General features: G+C 50.6%; 1 protein-coding gene across 2 annotated transcripts in view; it reads right to left on the minus strand.

The window, feature by feature from the left end:
- Positions 1 to 19,943, minus strand: part of PSME4 (proteasome activator subunit 4) — a 338,013-nt gene that overhangs the window by 312,297 nt on the left and 5,773 nt on the right. The window contains exon 1 of one of the 2 annotated variants that reach the window (XM_068233124.1): positions 18,119 to 18,212. The exons of the other annotated variant lie outside the window; for it this stretch is intronic. The gene's annotated coding sequence lies outside the window, so the exon portion shown is untranslated. Of the gene's footprint in view, positions 1 to 18,118; positions 18,213 to 19,943 lie in introns of those variants that run through there. 2 annotated transcript variants of the gene reach the window in all.

Below are 19,943 nucleotides of genomic sequence, written 5' to 3' on the forward strand. Positions count from 1 at the left end.
AGACACAGCAAGGGAGAGATTCATCAATGTGTACAGATAGAAGCAGCCCTATTACACATCATAACCTGCAGACAGCAAGCAAGAGATTCATCAATGTGTACAGATAGAAGCAGCCCTATTACACATCATAACCTGCAGACAGCAAGGGAGAGATTCATCAATGTGTACAGATAGAAGCAGCCCTATTACACATCATAACCTGCAGACAGCAAGGGAGAGATTCCTCAATGTGTACAGAGAGAAGCAGCCCTATTACACATCATAACCTGCAGACAGCAAGGGAGAGATTCCTCAATGTGTACAGAGAGAAGCAGCCCTATTACACATCATAACCTGCAGACAGCAAGCAAGAGATTCATCAATGTGTACATAGAGAAGCAGCCCTATTACACATCATAACCTGCAGACAGCAAGCAAGAGATTCATCAATGTGTACAGAGAGAAGCAGCCCTATTACACATCATAACCTGCAGACAGCAAGCAAGAGATTCATCAATGTGTACAGATAGAAGCAGCCCTATTACACATCATAACCTGCAGACAGCAAGGGAGAGATTCCTCAATGTGTACAGAGAGAAGCAGCCCTATTACACATCATAACCTGCAGACAGCAAGGGAGAGATTCCTCAATGTGTACAGATAGAAGCAGCCCTATTACACATCATAACCTGCAGACAGCAAGCAAGAGATTCATCACTGTGTACAGATAGAAGCTGCCCTATTACACATCATAACCAGCAGACAGCAAGCAAGAGATTCATCAATGTGTACAGATAGAAGCAGCCCTATTACACATCATAACCTGCAGACAGCAAGCGAGAGATTCATCAATGTGTACAGATAGAAGCAGCCCTATTACACATCATAACCTGCAGACAGCAAGCAAGAGATTCATCAATGTGTACATATAGAAGCTGCTCTATTACACATCATAACCTGCAGACAGCAAGCAAGAGATTCATCAATGTGTACAGATAGAAGCAGCCCTATTACACATCATAACCAGCAGACAGCAAGCAAGAGATTCCTCAATGTGTACAGATAGAAGCTGCCCTATTACACATCATAACCAGCAGACAGCAAGGGAGAGATTCATCAATGTAAACAGAGAGAAGCAGCCCTATTACACATCATAACCTGCAGACAGCAAGCAAGAGATTCATCAATGTGTACAGATAGAAGCTGCCCTATTACACATCATAACCAGCAGACAGCAAGGGAGAGATTCATCAATGTAAACAGAGAGAAGCAGCCCTATTACACATCATAACCAGCAGACAGCAAGGGAGAGATTCATCAATGTGTACAGATAGAAGCAGCCCTATTACACATCATAACCTGCAGGCAGCAAGGGAGAGATTCATCAATGTGTACAGACAGAAGCAGCACTATTACACATCATAACCTGCAGACAGCAAGCGAGAGATTCATCAATGTGTACAGATAGAAGCAGCCCTATTACACATCATAACCTGCAGACAGCAAGCAAGAGATTCATCAATGTGTACATATAGAAGCTGCTCTATTACACATCATAACCTGCAGACTGCAAGCGAGAGATTCATCAATGTGTACAGAGAGAAGCAACCCTATTACACATCATAACCTGCAGACAGCAAGCAAGAGATTCATCAATGTGTACAGAGAGAAGCAGCCCTATTACACATCATAACCTGCAGACAGCAAGCAAGAGATTCATCAATGTGTACAGATAGAAGCAGCCCTATTACACATCATAACCTGCAGACAGCAAGGGAGAGATTCCTCAATGTGTACAGATAGAAGCAGCCCTATTACACATCATAACCTGCAGACAGCAAGCAAGAGATTCATCAATGTGTACAGATAGAAGCAGCCCTATTACACATCATAACCTGCAGACAGCAAGGGAGAGATTCCTCAATGTGTACAGAGAGAAGCAGCCCTATTACACATCATAACCTGCAGACAGCAAGTGAGAGATTCCTCAATGTGTACAGAGAGAAGCAGCCCTATTACACATCATAACCTGCAGACAGCAAGGGAGAGATTCCTCAATGTGTACAGATAGAAGCTGCCCTATTACACATCATAGCCTGCAGACAGCAAGGGAGAGATTCCTCAATGTGTACAGAGAGAAGCAGCCCTATTACACATCATAACCTGCAGACAGCAAGGGAGAGATTCCTCAATGTGTACAGAGAGAAGCAGCCCTATTACACATCATAACCTGCAGACAGCAAGGGAGAGATTCCTCAATGTGTACAGAGAGAAGCAGCCCTATTACACATCATAACCTGCAGACAGCAAGGGAGAGATTCCTCAATGTGTACAGATAGAAGCTGCCCTATTACACATCATAGCCTGCAGACAGCAAGGGAGAGATTCCTCAATGTGTACAGAGAGAAGCAGCCCTATTACACATCATAACCTGCAGACACAGCAAGGGAGAGATTCCTCAATGTGTACAGAGAGAAGCAGCCCTATTACACATCATAACCTGCAGACAGCAAGGGAGAGATTCCTCAATGTGTACAGAGAGAAGCAGCCCTATTACACATCATAACCTGCAGACAGCAAGGGAGAGATTCCTCAATGTGTACAGAGAGAAGCAGCCCTATTACACATCATAACCTGCAGACAGCAAGGGAGAGATTCCTCAATGTGTACAGATAGAAGCTGCCCTATTACACATCATAGCCTGCAGACAGCAAGGGAGAGATTCCTCAATGTGTACAGAGAGAAGCAGCCCTATTACACATCATAACCTGCAGACACAGCAAGGGAGAGATTCCTCAATGTGTACAGATAGAAGCAGCCCTATTACACATCATAACCTGCAGACAGCAAGCAAGAGATTCATCACTGTGTACAGATAGAAGCTGCCCTATTACACATCATAACCAGCAGACAGCAAGCAAGAGATTCATCAATGTGTACAGAGAGAAGCAGCCCTATTACACATCATAACCTGCAGACAGCAAGCGAGAGATTCATCAATGTGTACAGATAGAAGCAGCCCTATTACACATCATAACCTGCAGACAGCAAGCAAGAGATTCATCAATGTGTACATATAGAAGCTGCTCTATTACACATCATAACCAGCAGACAGCAAGCAAGAGATTCATCAATGTGTACAGATAGAAGCAGCCCTATTACACATCATAACCTGCAGACAGCAAGGGAGAGATTCCTCAATGTGTACAGAGAGAAGCAACCCTATTACACATCATAACCTGCAGACAGCAAGCAAGAGATTCATCAATGTGTACAGATAGAAGCAGCCCTATTACACATCATAACCAGCAGACAGCAAGCAAGAGATTCATCAATGTGTACAGATAGAAGCTGCCCTATTACACATCATAACCTGCAGACAGCAAGCAAGAGATTCATCAATGTGTACAGATAGAAGCTGCCCTATTACACATCATAACCAGCAGACAGCAAGGGAGAGATTCATCAATGTAAACAGAGAGAAGCAGCCCTATTACACATCATAACCTGCAGACAGCAAGCAAGAGATTCATGAATATGTACAGATAGAAGCAGCCCTATTACACATCATAACCAGCAGACAGCAAGGGAGAGATTCATCAATGTGTACAGATAGAAGCAGCCCTATTACACATCATAACCTGCAGGCAGCAAGGGAGAGATTCATCAATGTGTACAGACAGAAGCAGCCCTATTACACATCATAACCTGCAGACAGCAAGCAAGAGATTCATCAATGTGTACAGATAGAAGCTGCCCTATTACACATCATAACCAGCAGACAGCAAGGGAGAGATTCATCAATGTAAACAGAGAGAAGCAGCCCTATTACACATCATAACCAGCAGACAGCAAGGAAGAGATTCATCAATGTGTACAGATAGAAGCAGCCCTATTACACATCATAACCTGCAGGCAGCAAGGGAGAGATTCATCAATGTGTACAGACAGAAGCAGCCCTATTACACATCATAACCTGCAGACAGCAAGCAAGAGATTCATCAATGTGTACAGATAGAAGCTGCCCTATTACACATCATAACCAGCAGACAGCAAGGGAGAGATTCATCAATGTAAACAGAGAGAAGCAGCCCTATTACACATCATAACCTGCAGACAGCAAGCAAGAGATTCATGAATATGTACAGATAGAAGCAGCCCTATTACACATCATAACCAGCAGACAGCAAGGGAGAGATTCATCAATGTGTACAGATAGAAGCAGCCCTATTACACATCATAACCTGCAGGCAGCAAGGGAGAGATTCATCAATGTGTACAGACAGAAGCAGCCCTATTACACATCATAACCTGCAGACAGCAAGCAAGAGATTCATCAATGTGTACAGATAGAAGCTGCCCTATTACACATCATAACCAGCAGACAGCAAGGGAGAGATTCATCAATGTAAACAGAGAGAAGCAGCCCTATTACACATTATAACCAGCAGACAGCAAGGAAGAGATTCATCAATGTGTACAGATAGAAGCAGCCCTATTACACATCATAACCTGCAGGCAGCAAGGGAGAGATTCATCAATGTGTACAGACAGAAGCAGCCCTATTACACATCATAACCAGCAGACAGCAAGGGAGAGATTCATCAATGTGTACAGATAGAAGCAGCCCTATTACACATCATAACCTGCAGACAGCAAGCGAGAGATTCATCAATGTGTACAGATAGAAGCAGCCCTATTACACATCATAACCTGCAGACAGCAAGCAAGAGATTCATCAATGTGTACAGATAGAAGCAGCCCTATTACACATCATAACCAGCAGACAGCAAGCAAGAGATTCATCAATGTGTACAGATAGAAGCTGCCCTATTACACATCATAACCAGCAGACAGCAAGGGAGAGATTCATCAATGTAAACAGAGAGAAGCAGCCCTATTACACATCATAACCTGCAGACAGCAAGCAAGAGATTCATCAATGTGTACAGACAGAAGCAGCCCTATTACACATCATAACCTGCAGGCAGCAAGGGAGAGATTCATCAATGTGTACAGAGAGAAGCAGCCCTATTACACATCATAACCTGCAGACAGCAAGCGAGAGATTCATCAATGTGTACAGATAGAAGCTGCCCTATTACACCTCATGGAAGAGACCTAACCACTGGCCTAGCCGTAAAAACAATTCTTACCTGGTGCTTCTGGTCATAAATGGCAGGGCTGTGGAGTCGGAGTCGGAGTCGGGCAATTTTGGGTGCCTGGAGTCGGAGTCGGGAAAAAATGCACCGACTCCGACTCCTCATGAATTTGTAACTGTAATTAAAATAGAAAATATGATAAAATGTTCTATTTCTCAGATAATAGTCATTAAAAATAATGTATATATACAGTAATAGCTGTGCTTAGTCCACAAAAATGAAATAAACCAATCAAAATTAGTTACTTGTGCTGCTTCAATAAAGCAGTCCCTGTATTTTTAAGGTCAGATATACATATCTGATTGTGACTGTATATATGATGTGTACACAGGAATCTCTTATATATACTAAACAACATCTATGCTGTAAGAATAAAGCCTGATGTGTAGCCGTATCACTAATAGAGATGGTCAACGAGATGGAAATAATTCTGCGTCAATTCTGATTTATGCAAATGTATGCACTCCCTTTGCTGATGAAATCAAATAATGTGATATGTTATTAAAATTTGGTTTTGGTGACTACAAATTAAAGGGTAACAGACGGATGAAAAGTAAAGTTTTATACATACCTGGGGCTTCCTCCAGCCCCCTTCAGGCGAATCAGTCCCTCGCTGTCCTCCACCACCCGGATCTTCTGCTATGAGTCCTGGTAATTCAGCCAGTCAGCGCTGTCCGGCGCATGCCGCTGCCACAGCCAGGAACATTCTGCACCTGCGCAATAGTGCTGCACAGGTGTAGTATGCTCCTGGCGGCGGAGTGTGTGCATGCGCACTACGCCCGACTGGCTCAAGTACCTGGACTCATAGCAGAAGATCCAGGTGGTGGAGGAGGACAGCGAGGGACTGATTATCCTGAAGGCGGCTGGAGGAATCCCCAGGTATGTATAAAACTTTAATTTCATCTGTCTCAGGTTTACTTTGTTACACAGTAGTACTATACTCTACGTATGCACTCTCCACAGAGCTGCAGGGAATCCACTGAGAATGTTGTGCACATTCAACACAGAGGTGTTGTCTGTTTACAATCTCCTCATTCCCCTGCAGAGAACCTGCACATCACTCTTAGATGTACCCACACTTACATTGCCTAGGGCCTGATAGATGTTCTTTGTTCCGGTTTGTACCTTTTACAAGTACTCTTACCAAGGACTAGTTTTAGTCTAAAGGGAATAAATATAGTAGTCTACATATCCTTCTCACTTCAGTTGTCTTGTAAAATTCCTAAGCGTTGGCAGTTAAGAGACGAATTTCATGTTACATACTTTTAACCAACAAAATTGTAATATGCAAATTAGAGGAGTCGGAGTCGTGGAGTCGGTGGAATCCTAAACTGAGGAGTCGGAGTCGGTGGATTTTTGGACCGACTCCACAGCCCTGATAAATGGTATACACATTTTTTTCTTTTCCCCCCAAAAAAACAGCAAAAATTTCACAGCGCTCCTTGCCTACAAATGAAATTAAACCAATAACCACTAACCATCAATGAAAAAATTTGTGTGTTAAAATTCATATTCTCTGATAAATGGTGAAGAAATCTTACATTCTGCCAGTTTGTGGAAACGTATGAGCTGTGCTGTGTGTGAAGCCAGCAGGAACCAGTCTCTGTGCTTACCTTACATAGCCAGAGCTGTGCTGTGTGTGAGGCCAGCAGGAACCAGTCTCTGTGCTTACCTTACATAGCCAGAGCTGTGCTGTGTGTGAAGCCAGCAGGAACCAGTCTCTGTGCTTACCTTACATAGCCAGAGCTGTGCTGTGTGTGAAGCCAGCAGGAACCAGTCTCTGTGCTTACCTTACATAGCCAGAGCTGTGCTGTGTGTGAAGCCAGCAGGAACCAGTCTCTGTGCTTACCTTACATAGCCAGAGCTGTGCTGTGTGTGAAGCCAGCAGGAACCAGTCTCTGTGCTTACCTTACATAGCCAGAGCTGTGCTGTGTGTAAAGCCAGCAGGAACCAGTCTCTGTGCTTACCTTACATAGCCAGAGCTGTGCTGTGTGTGAAGCCAGCAGGAACCAGTCTCTGTGCTTACCTTACATAGCCAGAGCTGTGCTGTGTGTGAAGCCAGCAGGAACCAGTCTCTGTGCTTACCTTACATAGCCAGAGCTGTGCTGTGTGTGAAGCCAGCAGGAACCAGTCTCTGTGCTTACCTTACATAGCCAGAGCTGTGCTGTGTGTGAAGCCAGCAGGAACCAGTCTCTGTGCTTACCTTACATAGCTAGAGCTGTGCTGTGTGTGAAGCCAGCAGGAACCAGTCTCTGTGCTTACCTTACATAGCCAGAGCTGTGCTGTGTGTGAAGCCAGCAGGAACCAGTCTCTGTGCTTACCTTACATAGCCAGAGCTGTGCTGTGTGTGAAGCCAGCAGGAACCAGTCTCTGTGCTTACCTTACATAGCCAGAGCTGTGCTGTGTGTGAAGCCAGCAGGAACCAGTCTCTGTGCTTACCTTACATAGCTAGAGCTGTGCTGTGTGTGAGGCCAGCAGGAACCAGTCTCTGTGCTTACCTTACATAGCTAGAGCTGTGCTGTGTGTGAAGCCAGCAGGAACCAGTCTCTGTGCTTACCTTACATAGCTAGAGCTGTGCTGTGTGTGAGGCCAGCAGGAACCAGTCTCTGTGCTTACCTTACATAGCTAGAGCTGTGCTGTGTGTGAGGCCAGCAGGAACCAGTCTCTGTGCTTACCTTACATAGCCAGAGCTGTGCTGTGTGTGAAGCCAGCAGGAACCAGTCTCTGTGCTTACCTTACATAGCTAGAGCTGTGCTGTGTGTGAAGCCAGCAGGAACCAGTCTCTGTGCTTACCTTACATAGCCAGAGCTGTGCTGTGTGTGAAGCCAGCAGGAACCAGTCTCTGTGCTTACCTTACATAGCTAGAGCTGTGCTGTGTGTGAAGCCAGCAGGAACCAGTCTCTGTGCTTACCTTACATAGCCAGAGCTGTGCTGTGTGTGAAGCCAGCAGGAACCAGTCTCTGTGCTTACCTTACATAGCCAGAGCTGTGCTGTGTGTGAGGCCAGCAGGAACCAGTCTCTGTGCTTACCTTACATAGCCATAGCTGTGCTGTGTGTGAAGCCAGCAGGAACCAGTCTCTGTGCTTACCTTACATAGCTAGAGCTGTGTGTGAAGCCAGCAGGAACCAGTCTCTGTGCTTACCTTACATAGCTAGAGCTGTGCTGTGTGTGAAGCCAGCAGGAACCAGTCTCTGTGCTTACCTTACATAGCTAGAGCTGTGTGTGAAGCCAGCAGGAACCAGTCTCTGTGCTTACCTTACATAGCCAGAGCTGTGCTGTGTGTAAAGCCAGCAGGAACCAGTCTCTGTGCTTACCTTACATAGCCAGAGCTGTGCTGTGTGTGAAGCCAGCAGGAGCCAGTCTCTGTGCTTACCTTACATAGCCAGAGCTGTGCTGTGTGTGAGGCCAGCAGGAACCAGTCTCTGTGCTTACCTTACATAGCCAGAGCTGTGCTGTGTGTGAAGCCAGCAGGAACCAGTCTCTGTGCTTACCTTACATAGCCAGAGCTGTGCTGTGTGTGAAGCCAGCAGGAACCAGTCTCTGTGCTTACCTTACATAGCCAGAGCTGTGCTGTGTGTGAAGCCAGCAGGAACCAGTCTCTGTGCTTACCTTACATAGCTAGAGCTGTGCTGTGTGTGAGGCCAGCAGGAACCAGTCTCTGTGCTTACCTTACATAGCCAGAGCTGTGCTGTGTGTGAGGCCAGCAGGAACCAGTCTCTGTGCTTACCTTACATAGAGCTGTGCTGTGTGTGAGGCCAGCAGGAACCAGTCTCTGTGCTTACCTTACATAGCAAGAGCTGTGCTGTGTGTGAAGCCAGCAGGAACCAGTCTCTGTGCTTACCTTACATAGCCAGAGCTGTGCTGTGTGTGAAGCCAGCAGGAACCAGTCTCTGTGCTTACCTTACATAGCCAGAGCTGTGCTGTGTGTGAAGCCAGCAGGAACCAGTCTCTGTGCTTACCTTACATAGCCAGAGCTGTGCTGTGTGTGAAGCCAGCAGGAACCAGTCTCTGTGCTTACCTTACATAGCCAGAGCTGTGCTGTGTGTGAAGCCAGCAGGAACCAGTCTCTGTGCTTACCTTACATAGCCAGAGCTGTGCTGTGTGTGAGGCCAGCAGGAACCAGTCTCTGTGCTTACCTTACATAGCAAGAGCTGTGCTGTGTGTGAAGCCAGCAGGAACCAGTCTCTGTGCTTACCTTACATAGCCAGAGCTGTGCTGTGTGTGAAGCCAGCAGGAACCAGTCTCTGTGCTTACCTTACATAGCAAGAGCTGTGCTGTGTGTGAGGCCAGCAGGAACCAGTCTCTGTGCTTACCTTACATAGCCAGAGCTGTGCTGTGTGTGAGGCCAGCAGGAACCAGTCTCTGTGCTTACCTTACATAGAGCTGTGCTGTGTGTGAAGCCAGCAGGAACCAGTCTCTGTGCTTACCTTACATAGCTGGCCTCAGGTCAGATATCACTTCATTACAAACGCTCGGAGGTTACGCAGCTTTTGTGGTGTAAGGCTGTTGAGGTGTGGCTTGTGTGTAATTTGTAAGGAAAAGCAGCATAACAGATATACTTGTAAGTAATTAGAGGGATGAATGGGCAGGACTGCTGACCCATCTGTAATGCTGTGTGATCTGCTCTCTTAGCAGGCAGCACTTTTAATAACAGCAAATTTAAGTATTATAAAAGGATATAAACTTCCCATTAAAGTGATAATGCACCTTGATTAGAAGAAACACTGACGCCTCAGCGCTGCACAATATAATGTAATACAATCTCGTGCTATTACAGTATTTATCTTTCCATGCCGGGACGCAGAGAACTACGGTACACATCTCATGGCAGACCTGGGAGCTCAACAGATAGGACATTATTTTACTAACGCTTCCCTAATGTGGCCAAACGCCGACAACCAAATACACTAACAAATAATACATCAGCTGGAACATTACAGCAGAAGCATCCTGTTTAAAACATAAACCTAATCAATAAATGCACAGTATGAATGTATCACTTGGCCTGATTTCCCCAGCTGACCTCTCTGTTTTTTATACAACTTCTTAGCAGGAGAAAGCCAAGACAGCTCCTCCATCTCATGTGACAGAGACAGCAATATAAACAGCACAGGAACGTGGAGTCAACTTTGCTTAGCACAGATGACAAAGCACTAATGAGTCAAAACAGTGACAGTGCAAAGTGATCACAGGGTGCTTGTAGCCTGCACAGGCCAGGATCATGTGACCAGCAGGAGCGGAATCACACACTGCTTGTAGCCTGCACAGGTCAGGATCATGTGACCAGCAGGGACAGGATCACACACTGCTTGTAGCCTGCACAGGCCAGGATCATGTGACCAGCAGGAGCGGAATCACACAGGTCGGGATCATGTGACCAGCAGAGACAGGATCATGTGACCAGCAGGGACAGGATCACACACTGCTTGTAGCCTGCACAGGCCAGGATCATGTGACCAGCAGGAGCGGAATCACACAGGCCGGGATCATGTGACCAGCAGGAGCGGAATCACACAGGTCAGGATCATGTGACCAGCAGAGACAGGATCATGTGACCAGCAGGGACAGGATCACACAGTGCTTGTAGCCTGCACAGGTCGGGATCATGTGACCAGCAGGAGCGGAATCACACAGGCCAGGATCATGTGACCAGCAGGGACAGGATCATGTGACCAGCAGGGACAGGATCACACACTGCTTGTAGCCTGCACAGGCCAGGATCATGTGACCAGCAGGAGCAGAATCACACAGGTCGGGATCATGTGACCAGCAGAGACAGGATCATGTGACCAGCAGGGACAGGATCACACACTGCTTGTAGCCTGCACAGGCTGGGGTCATGTGACCAGCAGGGACAGGATCACACAGTGCTTGTAGCCTGCACAGGTCGGGATCATGTGACCAGCAGGGACAGGATCATGTGACCAGCAGGGACAGGATCACACACTGCTTGTAGCCTGCACAGGCCGGATCATGTGACCAGCAGGGACAGGATCACACAGTGCTTGTAGCCTGCACAGGTCGGGATCATGTGACCAGCAGGGACAGGATCACACAGTGCTTGTAGCCTGCACAGGTCGGGATCATGTGACCAGCAGGGACAGGATCACACAGTGCTTGTAGCCTGCACAGGTCGGGATCATGTGACCAGCAGGGACAGGATCATGTGACCAGCAGGGACAGGATCACACAGTGCTTGTAGCATGCACAGGCTGGGGTCATGTGACCAGCAGGGACAGGATCACACAGTGCTTGTAGCCTGCACAGGTCGGGATCATGTGACCAGCAGGGACAGGATCACACAGTGCTTGTAGCCTGCACAGAAGGAAGGGCAGCTTTACAGGACAATGCAGGAGAATGGATGTCAGAGCAAAGTACAGATAATTACATGCAGGTAGGGTGTCTGTGGCCATTCACTTCTATTACTGCAACTATCAAGCAAAGCAAGCAATAAGTGTAATTAGGTCGGATTCTGTAGAGGAACACAGCACTGCAATGATAAAAGACACGCAGCATGTGTCATACAGCCAGGGATGGATCAGTATGAGATTCCACGGTATGATAGCCTCTAACAACCAGGCCTGTGGAGTCGGTGCAAAAATCCACCGACTCCGACGTTTAGGATTCCACCAACCCCCCTCGACTCAGACTCCCCTAATTTGCATATTACAATTTTGTTGATTAACAGTATGTAACGTGAAATTCGTCTCTGAACTGCCAACGCTTAGGAATTTTACAAGACAACTGAAGTAAGAAGGATATGTAGACTACTATATGTATTCCCTTTAGACTAAAACTAGTCCTTGGTAAGAGTACTTGTAAAAGGGTACAAACCGGAACAAAACATGGATCAGGCCCTAGGCAATGTAACTGTGGGTACATGTAAGAGTGATGTGCAGGTACTCTGCAGGGGAATGAGGTGATTCTTCCTCTATTACACATTCTTCATGCACAATCTGAACATGGATCAGGCCCTAGGCAATGTAACTGTGAGTACATGTAAGAGTGATGTGCAGGTACTCTGCAGGGGAATGAGGTGATTCTTCCTCTATTACACATTCTTCATGCACAATCTGAACATGGATCAGGCCCTAGGCAATGTAAGTGTGGGTACATGTAAGAGTGATGTGCAGGTACTCTGCAGGGGAATGAGGTGATTCTTCCTCTATTACACATTCTTCATGCACAATCTGAACATGGATCAGGCCCTAGGCAATGTAAGTGTGGGTACATGTAAGAGTGATGTGCAGGTACTCTGCAGGGGAATGAGGTGATTCTTCCTCTATTACACATTCTTCATGCACAATCTGAACATGGATCAGGCCCTAGGCAATGTAACTGTGGGTACATGTAAGAGTGATGTGCAGGTACTCTGCAGGGGAATGAGGTGATTCTTCCTCTATTACACATTCTTCATGCACAATCTGAACATGGATCAGGCCCTAGGCAATGTAACTGTGGGTACATGTAAGAGTGATGTGCAGGTACTCTGCAGGGGAATGAGGAGATTCTTCCTCTATTACACATTCTTCATGCACAATCTGAACATGGATCAGGCCCTAGGCAATGTAACTGTGGGTACATGTAAGAATGATGTGCAGGTACTCTGCAGGGGAATGAGGAGATTCTTCCTCTATTACACATTCTTCATGCACAATCTGAGCATGGATCAGGCCCTAGGCAATGTAACTGTGGGTACATGTAAGAGTGATGTGCAGGTACTCAGCAGGGGAATGAGGGGATTCTTCCTCTATTACACATTCTTCATGCACAATCTGAACATGGATCAGGCCCTAGGCAATGTAACTGTGGGTACATGTAAGAATGATGTGCAGGTACTCTGCAGGGGAATGAGGAGATTCTTCCTCTATTACACATTCTTCATGCACAATCTGAGCATGGATCAGGCCCTAGGCAATGTAACTGTGGGTACATGTAAGAATGATGTGCAGGTACTCTGCAGGGGAATAAGGAGATTCTTCCTCTATTACACACTCTTCATGCACAATATGAACCAGGTTTATGGGTGATAGACAACACCTCTGTGTTCAATGTGCACAGCATTCTCAGTGGATTCCCTGCAGCTCTGTGGGGAGTGCATATGTAGAGTATAGTACTACTGTGTAACAAAGTAAACCTGAGACAGATGAAATTAAAGTTTTATACATACCTGGGGCTTCATCCAGCCCCCTTCAGGATAATCAGTCCCTCGTTGTCCTCCTCCACCACCTGGATCTTCTGCTATGAGTCCAGGTACTTAAGCCAGTCTGAAGTAGTGCGTATGCACACACTCCGCCGCCGGGAGCGTACTACACCTGCGCAGCACTATTGCGCAGATGCAGAACGCTCCTGGCTGTGGAAGCGGCATGCGGCCGGACAGAGCTGACTGGCTGAATTACCAGGACTCATAGCAGAAGATCCAGGTGGTGGAGGAGGACAGCGAGGGACTGATTGGCCTGAAGGGGGCGGGAAGAAGCCCCAGGTATGTATAAAACTTTACTTTTCATCCGTCTCAGTTGCCCTTTAATTTGTAGTCACCAAACCAAATTTTAACAACATATCAAATTATTTGATTTCATCAGCAAAGGGAGTGCATACATTTGCATAAACCAGCATCAATGCAGAATTATTTCCATCTCATTGACCATTTCTATTAGTGACACAGCTACACATCAGGCTTTATTCTTACAGCATAGATGTTATTTAGTATATCCACGGCCATCCACGAATCTCCCAGATGTGCATGTCACTGTTAACCACACTACCATTCGCCCTACCTCTCAAGCCCGCTGTCTGGGTGTCACCATGGACTCCGCACTCTCCTTCACTTCCCACATCCAAAACCTCACTAAGTCCTGCAGCTTCCACCTTCGTAACATCTGTAAGATTCGCCCTTTCCTGACCTCTGCCACCACCAAACTCCTCATCCATGCCCTCATAATTTCCCGCCTTGACTACTGCAATGCCCTGCTGTCTGGTCTCCCTATGACCCGAACAGCCCCACTGCAGTCCATCATGAATGCGGCAGCCAGAATTATCCACTGCTCCCATCGCTCCACCACGGCAGATCCCCTCCTAGAATCCCTCCACTGGCTTCCTATCCAGTCCAGAATCAGATTCAAGATACTGTGTCTGACCTACAAATCTGTCCACAAAACCTGTCCAACCTACATTTCCGATCTTACTCAGAGGTACACACCTAGCCGCTCACTCCGCTCTTCCAATGAACTTCGCCTAACCGCCCCCCGCATCACCCAGTCCCATGCACGCCTCCAGGACTTCTCAAGAGCTGCTCCAACACTATAGAACTCCCTACCTCCACCCATTAGGGCAGCCCCCTCCTTCAACATCTTCAAGAAAGCCCTCAAAACTCACCTTTTCACTCTGGCCTACTACCCCTCACAAGTGCTCTAAACCTACAGCTGAACTCTGGTCCCCCACCATTCGTGTCCTTACCTCTCCCTCTAGATTGTAAGCCTTTGGGCAGGGTCCGCCTCCTTTTGTGTCCTACCTGATCTGGCACCTCCATTACTGTGAACCCATGCCATGCATTTGAGTGAACCTAACTTGCCTAATCTCCATGCTTCATCCAGTGACTGACTAAGCATTACCTTGTACTCATACTGTGCTGTGTGATCTCCATGCTCCCATCCAGTGACTGACTAAGCATTACCTTGTACTCATACTGTGCTGTGTGATCTGGTTTTCTTGTATTCCTGTATTGTCATATTGCTGTATGTCACCCCTAAATATTGTCTGTAACCTAAATTAATGTTCAGCGCTGCGTAATATGTTGGCGCTTTATAAATACAATAAATAATAATAATAATAATAATAATAATAATATTATATAAGAGATTCCTGTGTACACATCATATATACAGTCACAATCAGATATGTATATCTGACTTTAAAAATACGGGGACTGCTTTATTGATGCAGCACAAGTAACTAATTTTGATTGGTTTATTTCATTTTTGTGGACTGAGCACAGCTATTACTGTATATATACATTATTTTAATGACTATTATCTGAGAAATAGAACATTTTATCATATTTTCTATTTTAATTACAGTTACAAATTCATTGGGAGTCGGAGTCGGTGTATTTTTTCCCGACTCCGACTCCAGGCACCCAAAATTGCTCCGACTCCACAGCCCTGGTAAAAACAATACCACGGTATGATGGTAATATACAATTACTGGGACCCGCCTCCCCTTTACATGACATAATGTGCCCCCCCCAGTAGGGTAGCCAGATGAGCCCCGCCCCCTCAGCATACATATGGATAAGCCCCCGGGAGATTTGGGCGCAGGGTGAAGCTGATCACCCTCCTCCCGCAGAAGTCCTGGCGGCGTTACACACTATTCCCCCTCCAGGGATTGCGGTTGTTATTCAGCTTCCCGCTATTGCTGGTGGACATGTTACAGTTTCTTCTATAGTAATTTGTGCTCTGTCTTTTGACGGCGCCCACATTACTCGCTGAGCGCCGCTATAGGCGTAACTCCTATTACGGTCAAGGATCTGCGGCGGGGAGACAGCGGCACAATCGGCCTGGCCGGCGGAGGATTGTGGCGATTTGCCGGTAAGCACCGGTTACCTTGGCGGCAATCTCTGGTGACTGCTGGTACAGAAGTAGTTAGCATTGAATATGGAGCGCATGGTATGTATATAGAGTGGGGCACAGTTTTAAATAAGCCTATTTTTAACATCAGGTCTCAGGCAAGCAGAAACTACACCTATCCGGCATCAGCCGATCCCCCCGATGCCGGGTAACCGAGTCTATCCAGTACATGCCCTCCTCATCGGCAGCGGTACGATATATGGTGGTATTGCTTCTGTAACTGGAGACATCCCTTCCATTAGCAGCTTCCATTGTTTACATGTAGCGTCGCTGCACAGATGTCCCACTAAGTGTTTATATACCTAGGAACGGCTCTCATATGGCCACGCCTTCTCCAGGAGGGTCGAGCAAATTTATCTACTGCCTTTTTCCTAGATAAGTCATTTGCCAGGGTCACGGAGCCGCGGGCCACGCCGTGCTGCGCCGGGGTCACGGAGCCGCGGGCCACGCCGTGCTGCGCCGGGGTCACGGAGCCGCGGGCCACGCCGTGCTGCGCCAGGGTCACGGAGCCGCGGGCCACGCCGTGCTGCGCCAGGGTCACGGAGCCGCGGGCCACGCCGTGCTGCGCCGGGGTCACGGAGCCTCGGGCCACGCCGTGCTGCGCCAGGGTCACGGAGCCGTGGGCCACGCCGTGCTGCGCCGGGGTCACGGAGCCGCGGGCCACGCCGTGCTGCGCCGGGGTCACGGAGCCGCGGGCCACGCCGTGCTGCGCCGGGGTCACGGAGCCGCGGGCCACGCCGTGCTGCGCCGGGGTCACGGAGCCGCGGGCCACGCCGTGCTGCGCCGGGGTCACGGAGCCGCGGGCCACGCCGTGCTGCGCCGGGGTCACGGAGCCGCGGGCCACGCCGTGCTGCGCCGGGGTCACGGAGCCGCGGGCCACGCCGTGCTGCGCCGGGGTCACGGAGCCTCGGGCCACGCCGTGCTGCGCCGGGGTCACGGAGCCGCGGGCCACGCCGTGCTGCGCCGGGGTCACGGAGCCGCGGGCCACGCCGTGCTGCGCCGGGGTCACGGAGCCTCGGGCCACGCCGTGCTGCGCCGGGGTCACGGAGCCGCGGGCCACGCCGTGCTGCGCCGGGGTCACGGAGCCGTGGGCCACGCCGTGCTGCGCCGGGGTCACGGAGCCGCGGGCCACGCCGTGCTGCGCCGGGGTCACGGGGCCGCGGGCCACGCCGTGCTGCGCCGGGGTCACGGGGCCGCGGGCCACGCCGTGCTGCGCCGGGGTCACGGAGCCGCGGGCCACGCCGTGCTGCGCCGGGGTCACGGAGCCGCGGGCCACGCCGTGCTGCGCCGGGGTCACGGAGCCGCGGGCCACGCCGTGCTGCGCCGGGGTCACGGAGCCGCGGGCCACGTCGTGCTGCGCCGGGGTCACGGAGCCGCGGGCCACGCCGTGCTGCGCCGGGGTCACGGAGCCGCGGGCCACGCCGTGCTGCGCCGGGGTCACGGAGCCGCGGGCCACGCCGTGCTGCGCCGGGGTCACGGAGCCGCGGGCCACGCCGTGCTGCGCCGGGGTCACGGAGCCGCGGGCCACGCCGTGCTGCGCCGGGGTCACGGAGCCGCGGGCCACGTCGCGCTGCGCCGGGGTCACGGAGCCGCGTGCTGCGCCAGGGTCACGGAGCCGCGTGCTGCGCCAGGGTCACGGAGCCGCGTGCTGCGCCAGGGTCACGGAGCCGCGTGCTGCGCCAGGGTCACGGAGCCGCGTGCTGCGCCAGGGTCACGGAGCCGCGTGCTGCGCCAGGGTCACGGAGCCGCGGGCCACGTCGTGCTGCGCCAGGGTCACGGAGCCGCGGGCCACGTCGTGCTGCGCCAGGGTCACGGAGCCGCGGGCCACGTCGTGCTGCGCCAGGGTCACGGAGCCGCGGGCCACGTCGTGCTGCGCCAGGGTCACGGAGCCGCGGGCCACGCCGTGCTGCGCCAGGGTCACGGAGCCGCGGGCCACGCCGTGCTGCGCCAGGGTCACGGAGCCGCGGGCCACGATGTGCTGCGCCAGGGTCACGGAGCCGCAGGCCACGTCGTGCTGCGCCGGGGTCACGGAGCCGCGGGCCACGTCGTGCTGCGCCGGGGTCACGGAGCCGCGGGCCACGCCGTGCTGCGCCAGGGTCACGGAGCCGCGGGCCACGTCGTGCTTTGCGACTCCCACACCTAAAGCTACACATACACGTTATGAACACTGAAAACAACTTTTTCCTGATTGTTTTGGGCACCAACATACCAGCAATCATCATACAGCTATGATGACAGAAGTGACAGGAGGGCACAGTCCAGGTGAGTGCAACTGGAGGATGAGCAGTGATAGGTTGGAGGGTAAAGAGTGACAGGGTGAGGAGTGATATTAGAGGGTGAGGCAGGACTCACGTGCTGAGCTTGCGGCTCCAGTAGAGGCCCCCCGGCCAGAGCTCCCGCAGCTGCACGGCCCGGCTCAGGTTACAGCGGATGGAGTGCAGCAGCTGGAGGGTGAGGAGTGATGGGGAGGGGTGAGGAGTGACAGTATAGAGGGTGAGGAGTGATGGGGGGGTGAGGAGTGACAGTATAGAGGATGAGGAGTGACAGTATAGAGGATGAGGAGTGACAGTATAGAGGATGAGGAGTGATAGGTGAGGAGTGACAGTAGAGGGATGAGGAGTGACAGGTGAGGAGTGACAGGTGAGGCAGGACTCACGTGCTGAGCTTGCGGCTCCAGTAGAGGCCCCCCGGCCAGAGCTCCCGCAGCTGCACGGCCCGGCTCAGGTTACAGCGGATGGAGTGCAGCAGCTGGAGGGTGAGGAGTGATGGGGAGGGGGGAGGAGTGACAGTATAGAGGGTGAGGAGTGATGAGGAGTGATGAGGGGTGAGGAGTGATGGAGGATGAGGAGTGACAGATGAGGAGTGATGGGGGGGTGAGGAGTGACAGTATAGAGGATGAGGAGTGACAGGATGAGGAGTGATGGAGGATGAGGAGTGATGGAGGGTGAGGAGTGATGGGAGGGGTGAGGAGTGACATGATGAGGAGTGACAGTATGAGGAGTGATGGAGGGTGAGGAGTGACATGGTGAGGAGTGACAGATGAGGAGTGATGGAGGGTGAGGAGTGACATGGTGAGGAGTGACATGATGAGGAGTGACAGTATGAGGAGTGATGGAGGGTGAGGAGTGACAGGATGAGGAGTCACAGTGTGAGGAGTGATGGAGGGTGAGGAGTGACAGATGAGGAGTGATAGGTGAGGAGTGACAGTATAGAGGATGAGGAGTGACATGATGAGGAGTGACAGATGAGGAGTGATGGAGGGTGAGGAGTGACAGGATGAGGAGTGACAGGATGAGGCAGGACTCACGTGCTGAGCTTGCGGCTCCAGTAGAGGCCCCCCGGCCAGAGCTCCCGCAGCTGCACGGCCCGGCTCAGGTTACAGCGGATGGAGTGCAGCAGCTGGAGGGTGAGGAGTGATGGGGAGGGGGGAGGAGTGACAGTATAGAGGGTGAGGAGTGATGAGGAGTGATGAGGGGTGAGGAGTGATGGAGGATGAGGAGTGACAGATGAGGAGTGATGGGGGGGGGGTGAGGAGTGACAGTATAGAGGGTGAGGAGTGACAGAGGGTGAGGAGTGACAGAGGGTGAGGAGTGACAGAGGGTGAGGAGTGACAGAGGGTGAAGAGTGACAGAGGGTGAAGAGTGACAGAGGGTGAAGAGTGACAGAGGGTGAAGAGTGACAGAGGGTGAAGAGTGACAGAGGGTGAAGAGTGACAGAGGGTGAGGAGTGACAGAGGGTGAGGAGTGACAGAGGGTGAGGAGTGACAGTATGAGGAGTGATGGAGGGTGAGGAGTGATGGAGGGTGAGGAGTGACAGTATGAGGAGTGATGGAGGGTGAGGAGTGACATGGTGAGGAGTGACATGATGAGGAGTGATGGAGGGTGAGGAGTGACAGGATGAGGAGTGACAGTGTGAGTAGTGATGGAGGGTGAGGAGTGACAGATGAGGAGTGATAGGTGAGGAGTGACAGTATAAGGGATGAGGAGTGACAGTAGAGGGATGAGGAGTGACAGAGGGTGAGGCAGGACTCACGTGCTGAGCTTGCGGCTCCAGTAGAGGCCCCCCGGCCAGAGCTCCCGCAGCTGCACGGCCCGGCTCAAGTTACAGCGGATGGAGTGCAGCAGCTGGAGGGTGAGGAGTGATGGGGGGGGGGTGACAGTATAGAGGGTGAGGAGTG

This window comes from Hyperolius riggenbachi, chromosome 4, assembly GCF_040937935.1.
Source record: "Hyperolius riggenbachi isolate aHypRig1 chromosome 4, aHypRig1.pri, whole genome shotgun sequence".
NCBI lineage: Eukaryota > Metazoa > Chordata > Amphibia > Anura > Hyperoliidae > Hyperolius > Hyperolius riggenbachi.